The sequence below is a fragment of the Bufo bufo genome, chromosome 2, assembly GCF_905171765.1.
Source record: "Bufo bufo chromosome 2, aBufBuf1.1, whole genome shotgun sequence".
Taxonomy (NCBI): domain Eukaryota; kingdom Metazoa; phylum Chordata; class Amphibia; order Anura; family Bufonidae; genus Bufo; species Bufo bufo.
The window spans coordinates 272,713,988-272,735,740 of record NC_053390.1 but is presented as its reverse complement, the minus strand read 5'-3'; the positions used below and the strand labels follow the sequence as shown (position 1 = coordinate 272,735,740).

The 21,753-nt window shown below is 39.0% G+C and overlaps 1 long non-coding RNA gene across 1 annotated transcript in view; it reads left to right on the top strand.

The window, feature by feature from the left end:
- The first annotated feature begins 10,681 nt into the window (after positions 1-10,681).
- LOC120988820 overlaps positions 10,682-21,753 on the top strand; it is a 42,266-nt gene continuing 31,194 nt past the window's right edge. Inside the window, exons 1-2 of the long non-coding RNA XR_005776184.1 lie at positions 10,682-10,762; positions 11,434-11,477. This is a non-coding gene — a long non-coding RNA (uncharacterized LOC120988820). The remainder of the gene's footprint in view (positions 10,763-11,433; positions 11,478-21,753) is intronic.

Genomic DNA, 21,753 nt, shown 5'->3' with positions numbered 1-21,753 from the left:
GGGGGGGTCGCTCTGGTAGAGACTTAGTAGCTGTGCAGGAAGCAGGGACGGGGGGAGGGTCCCATTTGCTTCTGGATGACATCAGCAGTGTCCTGTAAGTGCTGGTTCTGGGACTCAGTCAGAAGGTGTTGCTCTGCTGTCACTGCCTCCTCTGCTGCTGCAGGTTCTGACAGACCCCCAGCGCCAATGTGGACAGGACCCTGCAGGGAACACAGAGGAGCAACTAAAGCACTGGTAATCAGCCCTCATCCAACCAGGAGCAGAAGGGGAAGAGGAGTATGTCAGACTGAAAATGAATAGTCCAATATGTTGGTGGCCATTTTAGGACTAAACAGAGGGGACTGTAATACAGTTGATCCATTGCAGAGGGCAGTAAAAAGAGGGCGCCTATAATATTATACCCTATTCTTCATCATATATAAAATATTGTCAGTGGATTGGAGAGACACTTTAAGTATTAACATAGCCTTCTACAGACATGTTGCTTCTTATGTTTTCACTTCTTAGAAAGCCAGGACAGTCAGGTATCCAGTAGAGCTGAATAAAATGGATGTTAATCCTGAGAAATATTCAAGGTGTTGTCCGATAATGTATCCAGCAAAACACAGGCAGAGGCAGACATTTCTTACCTATACTAACAGGAGTAAGGATCGCCGTGCACATTAGGCAGATGATGAACAAATGCTTTTGTGGCCAGCAGTTATTCCGTCCAACCCCCCCCCCCCCCCCCCATACTCATGCACAAACATGTATGTGTTCCAAACGGGGAAATTGAAGTAAGCTACTAACTTATCTCTCTTTAGAAAGAAAAGGATCAGGCAAGTTGAACTTCAACTGCCCAAACTTTCTCTCCCCAGAGATCTGCTCTTGGTGGAGAGACAGGAGGCCCCCATATACATAGGATGATCAACTGGTTCTTCCAAAATTGACGGGTTCGGCCGACATTAATGTAATATCTATGTCCAGCTTAAGGCAGGGTGTTTTTCAGTCTGTGATTACTCTATTCATAGGCAGCAAGTTTCAAAATGGAACTGAAACGCACATGCGCTTTCTTCATGTAAACTTTTCACTCCTTTAGAGAAGCTGTTATAATACAGTTTCTACTAGAGTTTTTCTTCTTTAAAGGACTCTGGTCACGAGATGACATGAGAAGTGACCCTGTCTCATGAAAGTGGCACTTTATTATTACATAGTTTATATACCATAATCAGTGGCATTCTTACAGAGGCCAAGGTTGTAGTTGCACCAAGGTTGTGGTGCTTAAAGGGGTTGTGTCACCTCATACATTGCGGGTATATCAGTAGGATATGCCCCCAATGTCTGATAGGTCCAAGTCCCACCTCTGGGACCCACACCTATCTCTAAAATAGAGCCTACAAAAAGGAGAGAGGACCACACATGCGTGGCCGTCTTGCATTAATTTCTGTGGGACCGGTGAAATTTGCAGAGCGCTAGCCCAGCTATTTCCATCAGCCCCTTAGAAGTGAATGGAGCGGTGGCTGCACCTGCACAGTGTGCTTCCCATTCATTTCTATGGGAGTTCTGAAAATAGCCAAATGCGCCGCTTGGCTATTTGACAGAGGGAGGCTGCGCAAGCACAGTCCACTCTCCTTTTTGTTTGTGGGCGCTATTTTACAGATAGGTGTGGGTCCCAGAGGTGGGACTTGCACCAATCAGACATTGGGGGCATATTCTAGCGATATGCCCTCAATGTATTAGATGGGCCGATCCCTTTAAGTGATACTGCCCCCCACCACGCGCGCACACACACCGTAACCTAATAGAACAGCAATATTTTCAATGGCAAACAATGTTTTGGAGAACCCTGGACAGATCCTGCAGATATACCATTCCATCCTTAATTACCCGTAAAACAACCTCTACAGAGTACATCCACCAATTTTGTCAGTCCTTATTCTCTTTAATTCTCTGGTAAGTGCCGCGGCCTCCTAGTAGTTTACCAAGCACAGTGCCATCCATTGGATAGTGGCTGTCCTTTGGATCACAGCTTAGCCCTATTCACTTGAATAGGACTGAGCTGCGCCTAGCTCATGTAACCAATGAACATGATGTCAATTACATGAAAAGAAGCAGTGACGCTCACTGGAGCGCTATGGTCTCTTCAAGCAGCTGATTGGCAGGAGTGCCAGGAGTCAGACCCTCTCCAATCACACACTGATGACCTATCCTGAGGATAGGTCATCAGTAAGAAAACAGTTGGACAACCTCTTTAAAATAACTTGGACCTGTCACTTCATTTTGAATGAAACAAATTACTTAATGTTAGCTGGACATGTTCCTTAGCAAGACAAGGAGAAACAGCTTACTGTGCAGTGAGAATTCTATCTGACATAGATGTTAGATGTCAGAAGTGCCACTCAAGTATTGATCAGGCAAGTTTAAATTAGCAGACACCACCCATGCTGATTTCACAATATGCCACGCACAAATAATCACACACATACACTATGCACCATCAGAAAAAATTTATGCAAAAACAAAAACAGCATCTGACCCTTAATCATTCATGTCAGCCTACCGCTACTTAAAAGTGACTGCAAAAACTACAAATGGTGGCTGTCTTCAAAAATGAAGTTAATGGCTCTGACCCTAGAGTCACAACTAAATTACATTCTTGTTTTTCAAACAATTTAATTAAACATGTTTTTGAGCAATATTTTCCAGCATTGAAATTGTTGAGATAATAGTGAAGCAAGTGAAATGGCATGCTTCTCAGAATACAAAAGATGAAAAGTAAAATGGAACCATGGCAGGCCATCCCTTTACAAAGCACTAATCAACGCAAGCATAATGGTTTATTCTGCATATCACATCTCAGGCTTAAACTCCATACACTACCATTCTGCTAAATTAGCAATCTATACAGATTCAACCAAACCGATTAATACATGGATTGAATATTGTATTATATGTATTAGGGCTCATTCAGACGGCCGTATGCTGTCCGCAAAAATACTGAATGCTATCCGTTTTTTTGCGGATCCGCAAAAAAAATGAAACATGTCCTATACTTGTCCGTGAAAATCAGGACATGGCCCCATTGAAGTCTATGGGTCCGCAAAAATACTGAATGCTATCCGTTTTTTTGCAGATCCGTTTTTTTGCGGATCCGCAAAAAAACGGATAGCATTCAGTATTTTTGCGGACAGCATACGGCCGTCTGAATGAGCCCTTATTTGCATTTTGTTATGAGACGCAGACAGCAGAGGATTTCTGTCTTCTGCTCTCCAAAAGCAAATCATAAAATACTCCCACTTAGGTAAGTGTCTCCATCAATCCACTAAATAATTGAGTTATTACATTCCTTTAATAGGCACGGACGTTTCCACGAACTTTGCATAAATGAATAGTTCAAGTGAATATAAGGAACTTTATAATAAATTTTATTAGAGAAAATACCTCTTTCTCCACCAAAGAGCCACTTCTCCTCTCCCTCTTTCCTGCACTGATCATGTTTCCTCAATTCACTGCTAAAAATCATAAGATATGGTTTTATTGAGGGATCTGGTTACATGCTGTCCATAGAAATTCTGTAGAGGATGAGTGAGATGCAGGAGGGAGACAGAGGCACAGGAATGCAGAGACACTGCAAAGGCTCTAGTAAGTTTCTTATCTTACCCTAGTGTTGGATTCACAGCTACACTGCTCATTACTGCTATATAAGGTCCTACAAACTACTGCTTATGAGGGTGTGCTACAGTGAACCAGAATCTCCTCTTATCTTTTTGTGCCCTGTATGGGAGATGTCATAGCCACAAGTGTAGATATCGGTTCAGCAGCACCAATCCATTGGCCCCCCAGTGCATGTTTACAACTGCAAAGACACATCCTAAATCTGTGTTTCCACAATCAGGTTTTGTTCAGGTTTTTGTTGATGCTTTTTAACCACTTAAGGACCACAGGTTTATACCCCCCTAGTGACCAGGCCCTTTTTTACAAATCGGCACTTCACAACTTTAACGGTTTATTGCTCGGTCATGCAACTTGGCACCCAAATGAATTTTACCTCCTTTTCTTCTCACAAATACAGCTTTCTTTTGGTGGTATTTGATTGCTGCTGAAATTTTTTGTTTTTCTGATATTAATCAAAATAGACCGCAATTTTCCAAAAAAATGTGTATTTTTAACTTTTTCTGGTAAAATTGTTCAAATATAATTAACATTTCTATACAAGTTTGTGTAAGAATTTATTGTGCTACATGTCATTGATAAAAAAACAAAACAATAAGTGTATATTTAATGGTTTGCGCAAAAGTTATAGTGTTTACAAACTATGGTACAAAAATGTGAATTTCTGCATTTTGAAGCAGCTCTGACTTTCTGATCACCTGTCATGTTTCTTGAGGTGCTAGAATGCCAGGATAGTATAAATACCCCCCAAATGACCCCATTTTAGAAAGAAGACACCCCAAAGTATTCGCGGAGGGGCATGGTGAGTTTATGTATGATTTAATTTTTTTTCACAAGTTAGCGGAAAATGACACTTTCTGAGGAAAAAAAATAAAAAATAAAGTTTCCATTTCTGCTAACTTCTGGCAAAAAAATAAAAATCTCCCATGGACTCACTATGCCCCTCAGTAAATACCTTGGGGTGTCTACTTTCCAAAATGGGGTCATTTGTGGGGTGTGTTTACTGTTCTGGCATTATGAGCGGGTCTAAATTGTGAGCAACCCTGTAAAGCCTAAAGGTACTCGTTGGACTTTTGGCCCCTTTACGCACCTAGGCTGCAAAAAAGTGTCACACATGTGGCATCGCTGTACTCAAAAGAGGTAGGGCAATGTGTTTTGGGGTGTATTTTTACATATACCCATGCTGGGTGAGAGAAATATCTCTGTAAATTGACAACTTTGTCTAAAAGAAAATCAAAAGTTGTCATTTACAGAGATATTTCTCACACACAGTATGGGTATATGTAAAAATACACCCCAAAACACATTGCCCTACTTCTTCTGAGTACGGCGATACCACATGTGTAACACTTTTTTGAAGCCTAGGTGCACAAAGGGGCCCAAATTCCAATGAGTACCTTTAGGATTTCACAGGGCATTTTTACGCATTTGGATTCCAAACTACTTCTCACGCTTTAGGGCCCCTAAAATGCCAGGGCAGTATAAATACCCCACAAGTGACCCCATTTTGGAAAGAAGACACCCCAAGGTATTCCGTGAGGGGCATGGCGAGTTCATAGAAGGAATTTTTTTTTTTGCCACAAGTTAGCGGAAAGTCTCATATTCCACTAACTTGTGACAAAAATTTTTTTTTTTGCATGAACTCACCATACCCCTCAAGGAATACCTTGGGGTGTCTAAAATGGGGTCACTTGTGGGGTATTTATACTGCCCTGGCATTTTAGGGGCCCTAGACGCTAATCAGCGACTAATCAGTGACTGCGGTGCTGTGGGCTGGGCGCTAACTACCTAACAAGTAGCTAACTAACTGGCGGTGATAAGGGACCCTTAGGCCCCATTCACACGTCCGCAATTCTGTTCTGCATTTTGCGGAACGGAATTGCGGACCCATTCATTTCTATGGGGACAGACTTTGTCCCGCTCGGATCCGGAATTGAGAATCTGCACTTCCGGGTCCGCACTTCCGTTCCGCAAAAATATAGAACATGTCCTATTCTTGTCCACAATTGCTGACAAGAAAAGGCATTTTCTATATAGTTCTGGCAATGTGCAGATCCGCAAAATGCGGAAAGCACATTGCCGGTGTCTGTGTTTTGTGGATCCGCGGATCCGTGGATCCGCAAAACACATACGGACGTCTGAATGGAGCCTTACAGGGGGGTGATCAATGACAGGGGGGTGACAGGAGGGGTGATCAGGGAGTCTATATGGGGTGATCAGGGGTTAATAAGGGGTTAATAAGTGACAGGAGGGGGGGTGTAGTGTAGTGTGGTGCTTGGTGCTACTTACAGAGCTGCCTGTGTCCTCTGGTGGTGGATCCAAGCAAAAGGGACCACCAGAGGACAAGGTAGCAGGTATATCAGACGCTGTTAACAAAACAGCGTCTAATATACCTTTCTGATGCGATTTTTTAAACATCTACAGCCTGCCAGCGAATGATCAGCGCTGGCAGGCTGTAGTTTAACTTCAGAGCTGCGCGCCGCTGTTCACGCAAAATCTCGGGTCTCACGAGATGACGCCAATAGGCGTCGCTGAGACCTGAGAGCGCTGCCGCCCGGACGCCTATCGGAGTTACAGTGGCGGCAAGCGGTTAAGCCCCCCCCCCATCTTCACAACATACAATAATGCTGCCTGGCAACTACCCAAACCTCTTTCCCCTAAATGCAAAGTTGGGGTGCCTTCACACGTGGCAGATTTTGTGGCAGAAAATTCTGTGACTGAAAATCTTTTCCATTCATTTAAATGGGACAACAAGCACATGGATTTCTGCAAGCCCCATTAAGGTAATTTTTAGCCACAAAGTCTGCCACTTGTGAAGGCATCCTTGCAGACCTCAAACCAGGAAAAAAAAAATCACCATTCACCAAGCGCCACGACCACCGCTTTGGCTTTTCCTGCATAGCAGAACTGTCTCTCGATGCCATATACAGCTCCATAGTGTGAACTACGTTCTGGCGATATACACTATTGGGACCTAAGCAGCGCTGGCACTTGCAGAAGAGGACCAGGGATCAGTGAGTAAAGCACAAATTAATATGCTCAGTGGACGTCCTGTCCTTTAAAGCTATAATGGAAGTGCTCATTTGTCAATAGTGCCTGCCTGTTGCGCCCCCCCCCCCTTGGGGTAGCGACGTGGCTCCCAGTGCAGTCACACCCCTAGCCCAGTGCTAGAAATGGCCCCATCCTGTACACAGTCAGTATTTGTGCTCTTTGTGTCCGTCCCCCCCCCCCATGGGCCTGAGTATGCTTTAATGTTGCCCCTTACACGTATCTTTGCCCCTCCAAAGCATTTGACACTGTACCGCATAAAAGGTTAGTATATAAAATGAGAATGCTCGGACTGGGAGAAAACATCTGTATGTGGGTAAGTAACTGGCTCAATGATAGAAAACAGAGGGTGGTTATTAACGGTACACACTCAGATTGGGTCACTGTCACTAGTGGGGTACCTCAGGGGTCAGTATTGGGCCCTATTCTCTTCAATATATTTATTAATGATCTTGTAGAAGGCTTGCAGAGTAAAGTATCAATTTTCGCAGATGACACTAAACTGTGTAAAGTAGTTAACACTGAAGAGGACAGTATACTACTACAGAGGGATCTGGATAGATTGGAGGCTTGGGCAGATAAGTGGCAGATGAGGTTTAACACTCGTTAAAGTTATGCACATGGGAAGGAAAAATGCAAGTCACCCGTACATACTAAATGGTAAAACACTCGGTAACACTGACATGGAAAAGGATCTAGGAATTTTAATAAACAGCAAACTAAGCAGCAAAAACCAGTGTCAGGCAGCTGCTGCCAAGGCCAACAAGATAATGGGTTGCATCAAAAGGGGCATAGATTCCCGTGATATGAACATAGTCCTACCACTTTACAAATCGCTAGTCAGACCACACATGGAGTACTGTGTACAGTTCTGGGCTCCTGTAAACAAGGCAGACATAGCAGAGCTAGAGAGGGTTCAGAGGAGGGCAACTAAAGTAATAACTGGAATGGGGCAACTACAGTACCCTGAAAGATTATCAAAATTAGGGTTATTCACTTTAGAAAAAAGACGACTGAGGGGAGATCTAATTACTATGTATAAATATATCAGGGGTCAGTACAGAGATCTATCCCATCATCTATTTATCCCCAGGACTGTGACTATGACGAGGGGACATCCTCTGCGTCTGGAGGAAAGAAGGTTTGTACACAAACATAGAAGAGGATTCTTTACGGTAAGAGCAGTGAGACTATGGAACTCTCTGCCTGAGGAGGTGGTGATGGTGAGTACAATAAAGGAATTCAAGAGGGGCCTGGATGTGTTTCTAGAGCGTAATAATATTACAGGCTATAGCTACTAGAGAGGGGTCGTTGATCCAGGGAGTTATTCTGATTGCATGATTGGAGTCGGGAAGAAATTTTTTATTTCCCTAAAGTGGAGAAAATTGGCTTTTACCTCACAGGGTTTTTTGCCTTCCTCTGGATCAACTTGCAGGATAACAGGCCGAACTGGATGGACAAATGTCTTTTTTCGGCCTTATGTACTATGTTACTATGTTACTATGTTACTATGTATCTAATAGACAGCATGAAGCAAGTTTTACGTTGACATTGGGACCTCAAACTTCTTGGCCCCTCTGCATCTGCACAAGTTGTGTGCATGGTATGTCTGCCTTTGTGAGAGCTGCTTTAGTAGTTGGGGTCATACAGTACAATTTGCAAATATGTCATCTCTTGCACTGCTTTATAGCATTTCATCTTCCAATTTCAGGAAATGAATGTCTAATGGAACTTATTTCCTAATTCTTGTAGAAGAGAAGGGCAACTAATCAGTAGGAAACCAATAGTTCAGATCCTGTGTATCACTAGAATAAATGGCTTGCAGGGTAAAAAAAAAATGATAAGAGTGTAAAACCACTTTGTCTCCTGCTAGCTTCCCTCTGCATTTTCTGGAGGCTACATGGTTGGCCCAATGTATAGTAGTCTGTAAGAAGAGGAGCAAATATTGTCAACTTTGTATTACCCATCAGCAGCAGTCATAATAGTTTGAGCTTCACCTATCAAACATCAGTACAGTATCACTATCTGTACTTAGAAATAAGCATCCAGACCATTAGAAACCATGAAGAATCTAGAGTATTGAAAAAGATGGTGGCTTCTATCACCAGCCAGGAAACACAACTGAACATTTCAGTGCTTATCCAATGACTCCAGCGTTTTAACCAAGATGATGACCCTGCTTTGTGCTTTCCCTATAGACCGAGAAGTAAGATGTTACATGTAGCTTCTGCTGTCATTGCGTCCACACAGAGGTTACTTTTGGGTCACAGTGTGGGTCTGCGTTTATGTTACATTTTAATTAAATCTAACATTAGATCCTTTTGGATGATATTCAGGTTTATGTGTGACCAAGTACTGAAAACCCCAAATCAAGTGGAGTACTCGAATTCCATTAATGTATATAACCTACTAGAATAATCTTCAATTTTCCATGAGGATAGACATCGTTTTTATACTATATATTATCTTTGCTTTTTATATAATAGTGTTATGTTTAACAGTACACAACATGTAGCTGTAGAGCCTTAAAAAAAAATCTGAGAATATGGGATAGTAAGAATAGTACACATGCCATAAGTATCAATGTTTTACAACGTGATTTACTTAGGCTACATGGACACGACGGTGAAAAAAAAGTCAGTTAAAAACAGATAAACTGTCCATTTTTAACGGACATTTTTTTCACGGATGCCTTTCTAAGAAATGGATTCAATTGTATGGGGTCAGTCGGCAAAAAACGGACAAGATAGAACATGTTCTATTTTTTTACGTCAGTTATTCACTGGTCATCAAGAAAACTGCTGTGTGAATAACCCCATAGACTACCACTGGTCTTCAAACAGATATGTGATGGTTGTTAAAAAAAAAAAAAACGTCCACCACACGTTCGTTTTTCACTGTCATATGCATGTAGCCAAACAGATCCAGGAGTCATACAATGTGAGGTGTGGCTTATAGTTATTATCTAATGTTAGTATATATGACACCTACTTACTATACGGCCACTCGTGTAGCTGCTTCGCTTATACATCTCCGGTGGTGAAAATAGATCATCTAAAAGCAACTTAGAATAAATGAAGACATGAAAGTAGTGCAAAAAACATTTCAGATGAAATTACGCCTTGCACTTTTATTGATCAATCCCGACAATAAAATGTTATAAAAATGCTAAGTCTAAGTGATTATTTTAATGTGCTGCATTAATAATGTATAATTATTAGAATTGATGTTTCGGAAAACCTAACCACATGTTTACAGTAATAATAAGCTTCCATTACAAATATACATAATTACATTTTGAAAAGATGCACGTCTTGGGTTCATTTTATTTTATATTCATGCTATGGGTAAAATTAAAGGCAAATTGATTAGGAAAAGACGAATTTCTACGTAAGCTATTTTTTTTTTTTTTTTTTAATACGTCCCTACTATCCCTCGATGTAAACGCCATGTTGCTATGGCAGCACAGATGGTACTTAACTCTAGGCTCCAGCAGAAGGTGAATAATAGACATGCATTCTTTGTTGAATAAGCAAGCAGCTGGTTTTCGACACAGCCCATTCAACAAAGTACAGATGGGTTGATTATTCGAAGCTTTTCAGTGGTCCCCCTTTATTCACGTAGACACTAATTACTTTGGATTGTCATGCAATGACCTGCACTCATTCTGAGGGGAAACAGCACACTGAATTCGGCACACGCCGCAGCAGATCTGCTCCTAGCTCCTTGGGTAAAACAGCCAAGCAAAGTACAAACGATTTTATAGATCGGGCCCTTGCGAAGGTGACTTGGATATATTTTGGCATTAAAATTTAATAGTATCTGCAGCAGATTTTTTTTTTTTCCCTCCCTCTCTTCCTTCTGCTTTCTCTATGGGCTGTGCTTATAAGGAGATCCGTTTACTGAAAAGTGGGAGGAGATTGACAGACAAAATCTCCCCTGTATTCTTTTTTTTTCTTAAGAGCTAAGCTTCAGCACAAAGGAAAGATCCGTGTATTTCAACAGACATCACACGCTTGGCCGCTGCACAACCTGTCAGTGCAGGAAGATTTGCCAAGATCAGGTAAGACCAAAGAATTCAACTCACCATTTACAATGCACTTTAACTAACGGACAATGATATGACTCCATCAACAGAATGAGACCACGGATACAGGACACATCTGTATATTCCTAATCGTGGCTATCGAAGCATAAATAGGTTTGTCTTTAGCTTGTGTTTCTGTTCCTTAGCATACAAAATGGCTTTGTATTTCAATGTATATATCACGTTCATTCTGCCTTACAAAACAGTCTCGGCAGGGAGCATGAAGCTTTTTACAAACAGATACGGTTCCTCTGCAGTGTTCAGAACAAGGGGCTGTAGAAAAATGACAAAATCCACGAGAGCTACGCTGTACATTAGCGTTCGAAAAGGTAGCAATATGTTCAGCGTATATCGTATACGCTAATCGTATAAGTTCAAATTGCTTTTATGTGTATAAAGCGATAGTAATCCTACCCTAGACAGTGCAAAATGCTGAAATGTATAGGCAGGGTGCTTTGAGATTTTGTCTCCTATGTTCCCTATTAAACAATAAGCGCAATAAATTATTAAGATTGTAGGACAAATGATAAGTTTAAGCTTATATTGAAATATAAAAAGTTACGATTGCTTGATAATAATAGTACCTAATATTATATTCATTATGCTCTAAAGCATTATTAAGATTCGATTTTTGCTGTATTTTTCAGAGGGTCCATCGTACTGTCTGAGGGAAGGATGAATCCACCAGCAGGTAAATATTTGATGATGCCGTTAATAAAACATTTCAAGTTATTTCATTGCAATTATCTCCTGGTATCTTTAATATGTGAAGGCATACCACCATTTTCTTATACAGTTGGGGATGCATTGCAGTGAGCAGCATGCAAAATCTATCTCGATCATATTACATTGCATAGAACGGTCTGGAATCTGAATAATTTGCATGGATAAACGTTTATGAAAATGGAATCATTACATTGTATCCATTATGTGTGAATGATTACATGGTGTCCATTAGGTAAACATTACAATTAGCAGACTGCATTCGGAAAATGAATGCAGAATTGATCTATATTAATAAATATCGTATACATATATTATTTGAGACTTGTTAATGCTGTTGAGAGGCAATTGATGTAGCTTGGAATAATATGGAGATATACAAAGGCTGATAAAGTTTATGTCATTCTGTGGGTTTAGGACTGAACTAATTAGAACACAGAGATTATTCTTGGATTTCTTGGCATCTATACTTGTGATGTCCATTATATCAGTGCTGCCCTCTTAATGTTGGCATCTGTGCAATTAGTTGCTGCTCTGGGATAGGATTTTAGGATGAAAGAACACAACAGCTTTTCATTTTTTTTCCTCTCATTTATCCTACTATAGCTCGGAGGCGTTTCTGACTATACACTTGTCCAATTCTGCATTAGATCATTGGGGGTCGGTAATTGGCCATAATAACATGTTACTAGCCTAAACAGCATGATGAGATTGAGATATAGTAAAGTAAGGTAGATGGAATTCATATGCTTGATAAGTTAATATCAATTTGTATACACATCAATTATCTTTACTATACCTGGGTCCATGGGTTTCATGCTGACTCATGTGATGGTTTAATAGTGAATGATTTTTACGTCCACCGATGGAAAGGTTTAATGTATACGTGTGTTTATTATTAGGTTTGTATTTTACACTCCTCATATTTTATTGCATTTTTTGGCTTTAGCTTATTCATCTCCCCGCTTTTTGATTTGGCAGAAATGTGAATTTAATTGTCCCACCATCTCCTGGGAGTACAAGATTTGCAGAGCTATCTGCTCCAGATAACCGACAGCTGCTGCATAGAGCCAGTGCTGTACAGAATTTTTATTTCACTGTTTGAACAGATTGTAATAGCCGCACAAAGCACTTACATGGTACTGTAGTTCATCAAACTGGAGAGATTGCGTCAACAAGGGTTCAAATACTTTAGGGTTTGCTACATAATAGCGGAATACATTCTAGTTAAAACAAAATGTATTACAAATTATGATCATGAAGCTAATTATTGGCTTTTCAAACAGATACAGTGTGCATATAAATATTGATGTAGTAGAGCTCAACTTGTCAACTAACATAAAATTAAGGTTTACTGCAGTCCAATGGAAAAGCCAGACAGAACATACACATATATCATCTGTATCTAACATAGTAACATAGTAACATAGTACATAAGGCCAAAAAAAGACATTTGTCCATCCAGTTCGGCCTGTCATCCTGCAAGTTGATCCAGAGGAAGGCAAAAAAAAAACTGTGAGGTAAAAGCCAATTTTCCCCACTTTAGGGGAATAAAAAATTCCTTCCCGACTCTAATCAGGCAATCAGAATAACTCCCTGGATCAACGACTCTATTATCTATCTCTTCTATCTATTATCTATCTCTTCTATCTATCTATTATCTATCTCTTCTATCTATCTATCTATCTATCTATCTATCTATCTATCTATTATCTATCTCTTCTATCTATCTATCTATCTATCTATCTATTATCTATCTATCTATTATCATCTATCTATTATCATCTATCTCTTCTATCTATTATCTATCTATCTATTATCTATCTATCTATCTATCTATCTATCGATTATCTATCTATCTATCTATCTATCTATCTATTATCATCTATCTCTTCTATCTATCTATCTATCTATCTATCTATCTATCTATCGATTATCTATCTATCTATCTATCTATCTATCTATCTATCTATTATCATCTATCTCTTCTATCTATCTATCTATCTATCTATCTATCTATCTATCTATTATATATCTCTTCTATCTATCTATTATCTCTTCTATCTATCTATCTATCTATCTATCTATCTCTTCTATCTATTCTATCTATCTATCTATCTATCTATCTATCTATCTATCTATCTATCTATCTATCGCCTATCTATCTAGGGGATCAGCAACCTTTGGCACTCCGGCTGCTGTGAAACTACAACTCCCAGCATGCACACTAATATATACATATTGTAAAGTTACACAATGTCTAATGTAAATAATTTCATACATTTCCTAATATTTTGTCCTAATATCATGTTCAGTATGAAAAAATAGATGGAAGAACTGCATAGCCTGTATTTCATCTCTTTTATTTGATATTTTAATAGTGTTTCTCAAGGATCTGAGCTGGCAATATTTCAGTAGATTGTAATTTAGTCATTTGCAGATTTATGCCCGTTACATCCACCACTTGCTCATCTTATTGAATTGCAGAGCTGCAGCCAAGTGTCAATCAAAAATATCTATTTTCTAGTCGATTGGATGCATAATAAAAGCTTGAGGAGTGTAACAGAATGCAAATATATCTGCAAAGGACTATTTTCAGCCCAAAAAATGAAGCTTAATGAATACATCCCTTAAAATGTCCTAGGAAACCATTTAATTTGACAATTGTCATGTAAATGACTAACTTTAGTTTCGGGTCTAAAATTTCTAGAATAGTGGGGTGACATTTTTATATTTATTTCCTTTTTGTTCACCTTCATAAACTGTAACACTCTATAGGCTTAAGTCATTGCAGTTTTAAAATGTCATGGACTCATTTAGGTCAGATTGTGTAACGGTTTGCTTTAAAATAACCATATTGGATTTTTTAGAATATATAAAAACAAAATAGGTCATTGTTTCAAATTATTCTTTGCTATTATGGAGCTTAAAGATAAGCGTGAAAGGTTTTATAGAATTGTATGTATATATGAAAAAAAAAAATCTGCAATGACTGAAGGGAATTTGTGAGCTCTCGACAGAAGCTCGATGAATTTTATTGATTATACTAATAAAAAAGTGGTTACATACTGAACTTGTATTAACAACTGATCTCCAGGTCAAGGAGTTTGAAGAGGAGCTCCCAATGTCATGCAGCAGGGAGTCTTTAGACTGGAGCTTCAATATCTTTTAGCCATTTGTTTAGCTAAAATAAGCGTTTTTGTGGTGTTTTTGCCCAAATAGTGTTTGATTACCTGACAATTTTTTTTTTTTTTTTTTTTTGCGGGCCTTGCATTTTCATATAGAAAAGTAAGTATCATCTGATGTCACTTGCTCCTTAGAGCAACATTGGGAAACACATTATTAATAAAAGAACGACATGCAAAAACACCATTAAAAATACACCATATGCATTACTGCTTGCGTTTTTTAAAGCAGGGTGTGCAAACAAATCTGTGAAACTCTACTGAACTAAAATGCCTGAGATAGAGGGCGGAAAATGACACACCTAAAGCATGCTGTGATAAAAAAAAAAAAAAAACGACTGACACAAAAAACACTTCAAGTGTCAGAAAAAGCCACTACAAAAATAAATTATGTTTGCTACATTTATTATTTCCCATAGACTTCCATGCAACATCTGGAGCTGGTGTTTTTTGCTTAGAAAATGCAGAAAAAAGGGGCAGTAAAAATCCTATATGTGAATCTAGCTTTAAAGTTAAAGCTCCTTGCCATATAAACTAATACTTAACAAATCTGTGGAGGAGATGCACCAGGTTGGACTTAACTTTCCTCTTGGAAGAAATGACACAAGTCCTGTGCTCCATGCGTCTCTATAGCTCCACCTGGGTTCCTGATGTGTAGAAATAGTGGTGCAGGTTTTTTTTACAATATGAAGTTCAGCCAAAACATCTCATTCTTCTATGTATTTACACTGGGAAATTGGTGTAAAGATATTGATTAATGGTTTTAATAATCAACCTGTTCACATGATAATTATTGACTAGGTTATTAAATATAAGTAGATTGGGCGGTTAATTAGAGATTTTTAAAAATGCTTTCTGGCTGCTTTACCACAATCACAATTGGTACGACCCCCAATCATTTAACTGGAAACCCAAAATGCCTCACAAATTTTATGAACATAGAAAGGTGCATCACACATTTTATGAACATAGTAAGGGACAGCAATGGTGTACTCTAGTATTAATGTACATAGCATTTATAGAGGCTAAAAAACATCTAGAGAACACTACACAGTCCTCATAACTCCTAGGTCGGAGATACTACAGTATATCTATCTAGCCATCACCTACACATTAAAAACAGTGGTTCCATTTTTATTTATATTTAAATATTATAAAAAAAATGATATTACCGAATTCTATACTTTCCTTTACTTACATAGCCTTTGACTATACCGTAGAGTTTAGAATCAGGATACATACCAAAATTCAAACAAATAGGCAATTGTTGACCCAGCTCATTGGAGCATATGATCTGAAGGAGAGGAGGCTAGTGACAGATTAGTTAGCGGTGTCTATATTTTTTACAATGGACAGGCCGCATTCGAGTACAATAGGGATGTATAAATAATGGTGAATGAGGCGTTTGCACAGCGATCATCCGTGTGAGCATAGATAGAAAGGAAAAAATAATGTGGTAAATATAAAGGATAAGAGAATGAGCAACTGCAGATGGAAAAACTGTTCGAAAACAAGAAAGCAAATAAAGGCTTGTGGAAAATAATACCTAATCTAATACATACTGTACATACTTGCAATATTAATGTGAATTCTAACCTTGTATTTACTGGGTTGATATTAGAAATCATCATACTGAGGATTACTATTGGATTATGTTTCCTTTAAGATACATACTCAAACATCCCCTCTATTTTATGAATGTCTGCCATGCACAAGGGTTTAATTATAAAATTACTGATAGTTTAATTGGTCTCTTTTTATAGGATTCCTTTATTTGCTTATTTTTAAACCTTATGTTTGTATATAGTTGTACAATCTATGATTTATATAGTATTCTGTCAATGTGTAAGGGAAGGACATGTATACTTCTTATATACTTGATCATTTCACCAGTGGGTTACAATTTGTGCCAGTATACCATTTATCTAAGAACAAGGAGGACTGTGAACTATAGTGGCAGGCCCTGCCATTGTTATAGGGGAACCGAAGGTAGAAGAGTGGTGTTGAACCGCCCCTCCCCCGAGTGCAGATTGGGTTGCCTTCATGCTTGTTATCAATAGCACTGTGGGTGTCAGGTAATTTTATACAACCTACAAAGTGTAATTGATCGTAGTCAACGTGAATGTGTAAATTATCAAGGGAATTTAATTATGGGGCTATCGTTTTGTATATCTGTGTCCTGTTTTAAGGTATGTCCTACACCATTGGTATTTTACAAGATCTCTGTAAGAAAAACATTATATGAACAGTTGGCACTAAATAATAGCTCAGCACCAATATGCATTTATAAGTTTACCTCTATACAAAGGATCAATTGAAAAAACAAAACAAAAAAAAACATGGTAGAATAATAACTGACATTTTCATTTTTTAGCTAATAAATTGTAAAGCGGAAAATGAATTCTTTCGGCCAAAAATTCGCGAAATATCGCGATTTCGAATATTGCCTATGCCGCTCATCGCTAATTTTCAGTAGCAGAAAATTCTGCAACAACATTTACTGCTTGTGAATTCACCCTTCAAGGGAATCTGTCACATTGAATATGTAGTCTGATGAGCCAGTATGTTACAGAGCAAGAGGGTGTGTGCATATTAATACTGTATACATGGTAGTTTTGTCAGATAAAAAAATTACAATGCAACAGCACTCTGCAAACCAAATAAAGTACAATAATGCCATAGTTATAGAAAATATTCTGGTGTGAGACTGAATAACTTTGGACTTAAATTTTTAAACTTGAAAACCAAGATCTGAAATTGGCTTCAGAACTAGGTACTAGCCAGTGTCAAAGCTGATTTCGGACCCAAGTTTTAAAAAGATTTTTAAGTTTAAAAATTGATGCCCAAAGTCCCGTGAGACTTCGGTGATAACAAATTTCACCTCCCAGGAGCCGATATATTGTAATGCTGTATGGAGACTGATCTCCGCACAGCATCAAAACGAAGTTTTGAATGAACCAACTTCAGATCTTAGATCCGAAACTCGATTCGCTCAACACTAGTCATATGAGTAGTCCTTCTCAGTGACTGAGAGCTATCTTTGTAGGGGCACTCGCACAAAGAAGGCTACTTTAGAGTGGGACCACCCACTGGACTCCTAAACCCAGAATGAACAGAGACTTAAATGGAAACAATGCAAGTTGTACTGAATCTTTTCCCATAAAAATTTACATAATTTCTAAGGTGTCATATTTCCTTTAAGGTGACAACTATTATTATTTTTTACAAGGCTATTGAATTACTTTTCTTTAAAGGGGTTGCACAAGCATGAATCTTACCCCCTTTTCACAGGATAGGCAATAACTAACTGATTGGTGGGGGTCTGACTGCTGGGACCTCCATCGATACCAAGAACAGGTGTCCCACATTCCCATCATGACGGAGAGCCAGGCCAAGCATGCTCTCTATGGGAATGCCAGAGATAGCCAAGTACAGAACTCGGCCATTTCTGACAGGTCCCATAGAGAATTATTAGAGTGGCAGGGAGCATGCTCAACCTGCAGCTCTATAAGGATGAGAACTGTGGATAGGGGATATCGACTATCTATCTATCTATCTATCTATCTATCTATCTATCTATCTATCTATCTATTTATCTATCTATCTAATGGAAAGGCTATGAGATATATCTGTTCTTGTTCCACCTTCTAGAATGACTGTAGAATACCCCTCTGGCCTGTGATATAGTGATATAGCTGAACTGTAATTCAGAAAGTGTCTGTTCAAATTGCACAACTGTCTAAAATGTATTCAGGTGGTCTGATCTGTGATTCAGTCTATTACTGGCAGATTGGAAAACTTTAGAAACTAAAACGCAAGGCAGTCAACAATTTAATGGGACAGAGAACTACAGCTCCACTTTATTAAAAAGCTTTCTCCATCTAAATGCTGTTTTTGATGGGTTTTCTTCAAGTTGTTTTAGAATCATATAGCCAAATATAAAATATTTTGGACGTGGTAAGGATAATTGTCATCTACTGACATTTAAATCCTTCTCAATATCAATATTTTTTTCATCAAAATGACACTACGCAAATATATACTAAGGATTCTTATATAGTGACAGTTGATCTATCCATCAATGTGATGTTGTGTGATCCTTAATGTGTGATGTAATCTTCATAGGCTTCAACGTGCCTTGATGGATCCCATCCAAACTTGATCCAACTTAAAATAATGCAGTGTGTTTTAAAATAAACAAATGTAACTGTAACTGCGGAGGCACTGCTTCTTGCTGTCCATTTCATCCAATCACAGCACAGCTTTCATTTTACAACAGAGGTTCTGAATCTGCCTCTTCCTGTGTGTTGTCTGAAAATAAGGACTTTTGTCATTCAGACTGGCAATTTCCCTACCTGTGCTGTCTAAAGAACAGTTTGTTGCCCATAGCAACTAATCAGTACAACTCTCATTATTGCCCATAGCAACCAATAACTGCACAGCTTTTATTTTACTACAGCGCTTTTCAATCTGCCTCTCCCTGGATGTTGTCAAATAATCAGGTCCTTTTTGATTCAGAGTGGGGAATAATTTATATGTCTGGTAGATCCAGAATGCCTCAAGAAATGGAAACCTATTGGACAAGTTGAAAGCAAAGAAAGTAGAATTACTGCAAGTAACTGAGACAATGGAACAATGTGACCAACAGCTTAGGAATGAGTGGGGAAAGATCCAGGACATCAAGGCCATTAGAAACCACAGAACAGTGTGAGGCACAACTTTAACATATTGTGGGAAAGTGCTAGTACATCAAGGGCTGCAGAGACCCTGGATCAGCATCAGACCCATCCCAAATTAAGAGGGAAAGAGTCAGTACATCAAGGGCTGCACAGACACCAGAACAGCATCATGCTCAAATTCTAAAAGAGTTAGTACATCAAGGGCTTAACAGACCCTGAAACAGAATCAGGCCCAAATTAAAAAAGAAAAGGAAAAAGTCAGTACATCAAGGCCTGCACAGACCCTGGAACAGAATCAGGCCCAAATTAAAAGAGAAAAAGTCAGTACATCAATGGCTGCAGGGATTGTGGAACAGCATTGTGTCCACATTCAAAAAAAGAGTGAAGGAGTCAGTACATCAAGGGCTTCCTGGGACAGCCTCAGGCCTGAATTCAAAAAGAGAAGGAAAGACCCAGTGCATCAAGGGCTGCAGAGACCTTGGAACAGCATCATACCTGAATTAAAAAAGAGAAGGCATTCAATGGCATTCAATTTGTTGTTGAAAGGTTTTCAATATGATCCTCACAAGGACTACGATCAATATATGAATGTTATTATTGGATGAATAGACCAAATATGTAGCTTACCGTTCATTTAGAACCACAGAACACAACTTTAAGAGCCTTTTTTAAATTATAGCAACAGGACCCATTTTCAAAGACATTGCTATATTCTGCGGTTCCCCGATATTACACGTCGAATGCATAAAAAAAGGTCTTCTTTAAAATAAAACCAAGCCTACCATTTCCACTGATGCAGTTGCCAGTGAAGCCCTGGATCATGTCACCACAGTTAATCCAAATTATGCTGAATATTTTTTTTCTCAGAATGCCTCTTCATACAATTCGAAGACCATACTTCGTGAAGTAAATGGCAAAGTATGTCAAACATATTCAGAAGCTTGCCAAAAGTTTGGTTTACTTGAGGATGATCAACACTGGGATATTACATTATTAGAAGCAGCATTATGGCCTTTTCCATAGCAAATAAGTGATCTCTTTGGCATTATACTGATGACCTGCAACCCATCCAACCCTAATAGTTTATAGGAAAAATATTGAAACAGCATTAGTGAAGATATACTTACCAAAGTCCAAAGTGATAATTCATCTATTGATTTAAAATTTCCCAAGGAAATTTGAAACAAGGAGCTTATACTGTTATAAGATAGATGTCTAGCCATCAGTAACAAGACATTAATACAGTTAGGCGTACAACCTCCAGAACTAAGTCAGAATGTTCTTATGAGAGAAAAGAACAACAATATTGAGGAACTAGGATTTGTAGAAGCAAATAGAAATCAACAAACACATTCAGGATCAAATAAAAGCATATGACACCATAATAGATTACATTGGTAGGCAACAAGGTGGAATTATTTACCTTGATGCTCTTCAAGGAACTTGCAAAACATTTTTAATTAATTTACTTCTTGCTAAAATGAAAGCACAGAATTATGTGGCACAACCATCGCTTCATCTGGGATTGCAGTCACATTCAGCACTGAAATTATCCTTAAACATAGCTAATGAACAGAATTCCAGGTGCAATATTAAAAAAATGAGTGGCCATGCAGAAGTGTTAAAAATATGCAAAGTCTTCATGTGGGATAAATTCACCATAGCACACAAGAAAGTGCTTGAAGCCCTTGATGGAGCTTTCAAAGATTTAAGGGTGAACAATAAACTGATGAAAGTAGCTCTGGTAGTTTTAGGCTACTTTCACACTAGCGTTTGGGTGTCCGCTTGTGAGCTCCGTTTGAAGGCTCTCACAAGCGGCCCCAAACGGATCCGTCCAGTCCTAATGCATTCTGAGTGGAGGCGGATCCGCTCAGAATGCATCAGTCTGGCAGCGTTTGTCCTCCGCTCCGCTCAGCAGACGGACACCTGAACGCTGCTTGCAGCGTTCGGGTGTCCGCCTGGCCGTGCGGAGGCAAACGGATCCGTCCAGACTTACAATGTAAGTCAATGGGGACGGATCTGTTTGAAGTTGACACAGTATGGCTCAATCTTCAAACGGATCCGTCCCCCATTGACTTTCAATGTAAAGTCAAAACGGATCCGTTTGCATTATCATGAAAAAAAAAAAAAAATTTTTTTTTTTTTTGTTCATGGTAATGCAAACGGATCCGTTCTGAACGGATCTAAGCGTTTGCATTATAGGAGCGGATCCGTCTGTGCAGATACCAGACGGACCCGCTCTGAACGCAAGTGTGAAAGTAGCCTTAGCTAGTGACTTTCGACAAACTCTTCCAGTCATACCAAGGTGCTTGCCTTAAAACTTTAGCTCTTTGAAGACATACTGTATTATAAATATTACATGAGAGTATGACTTCTACAG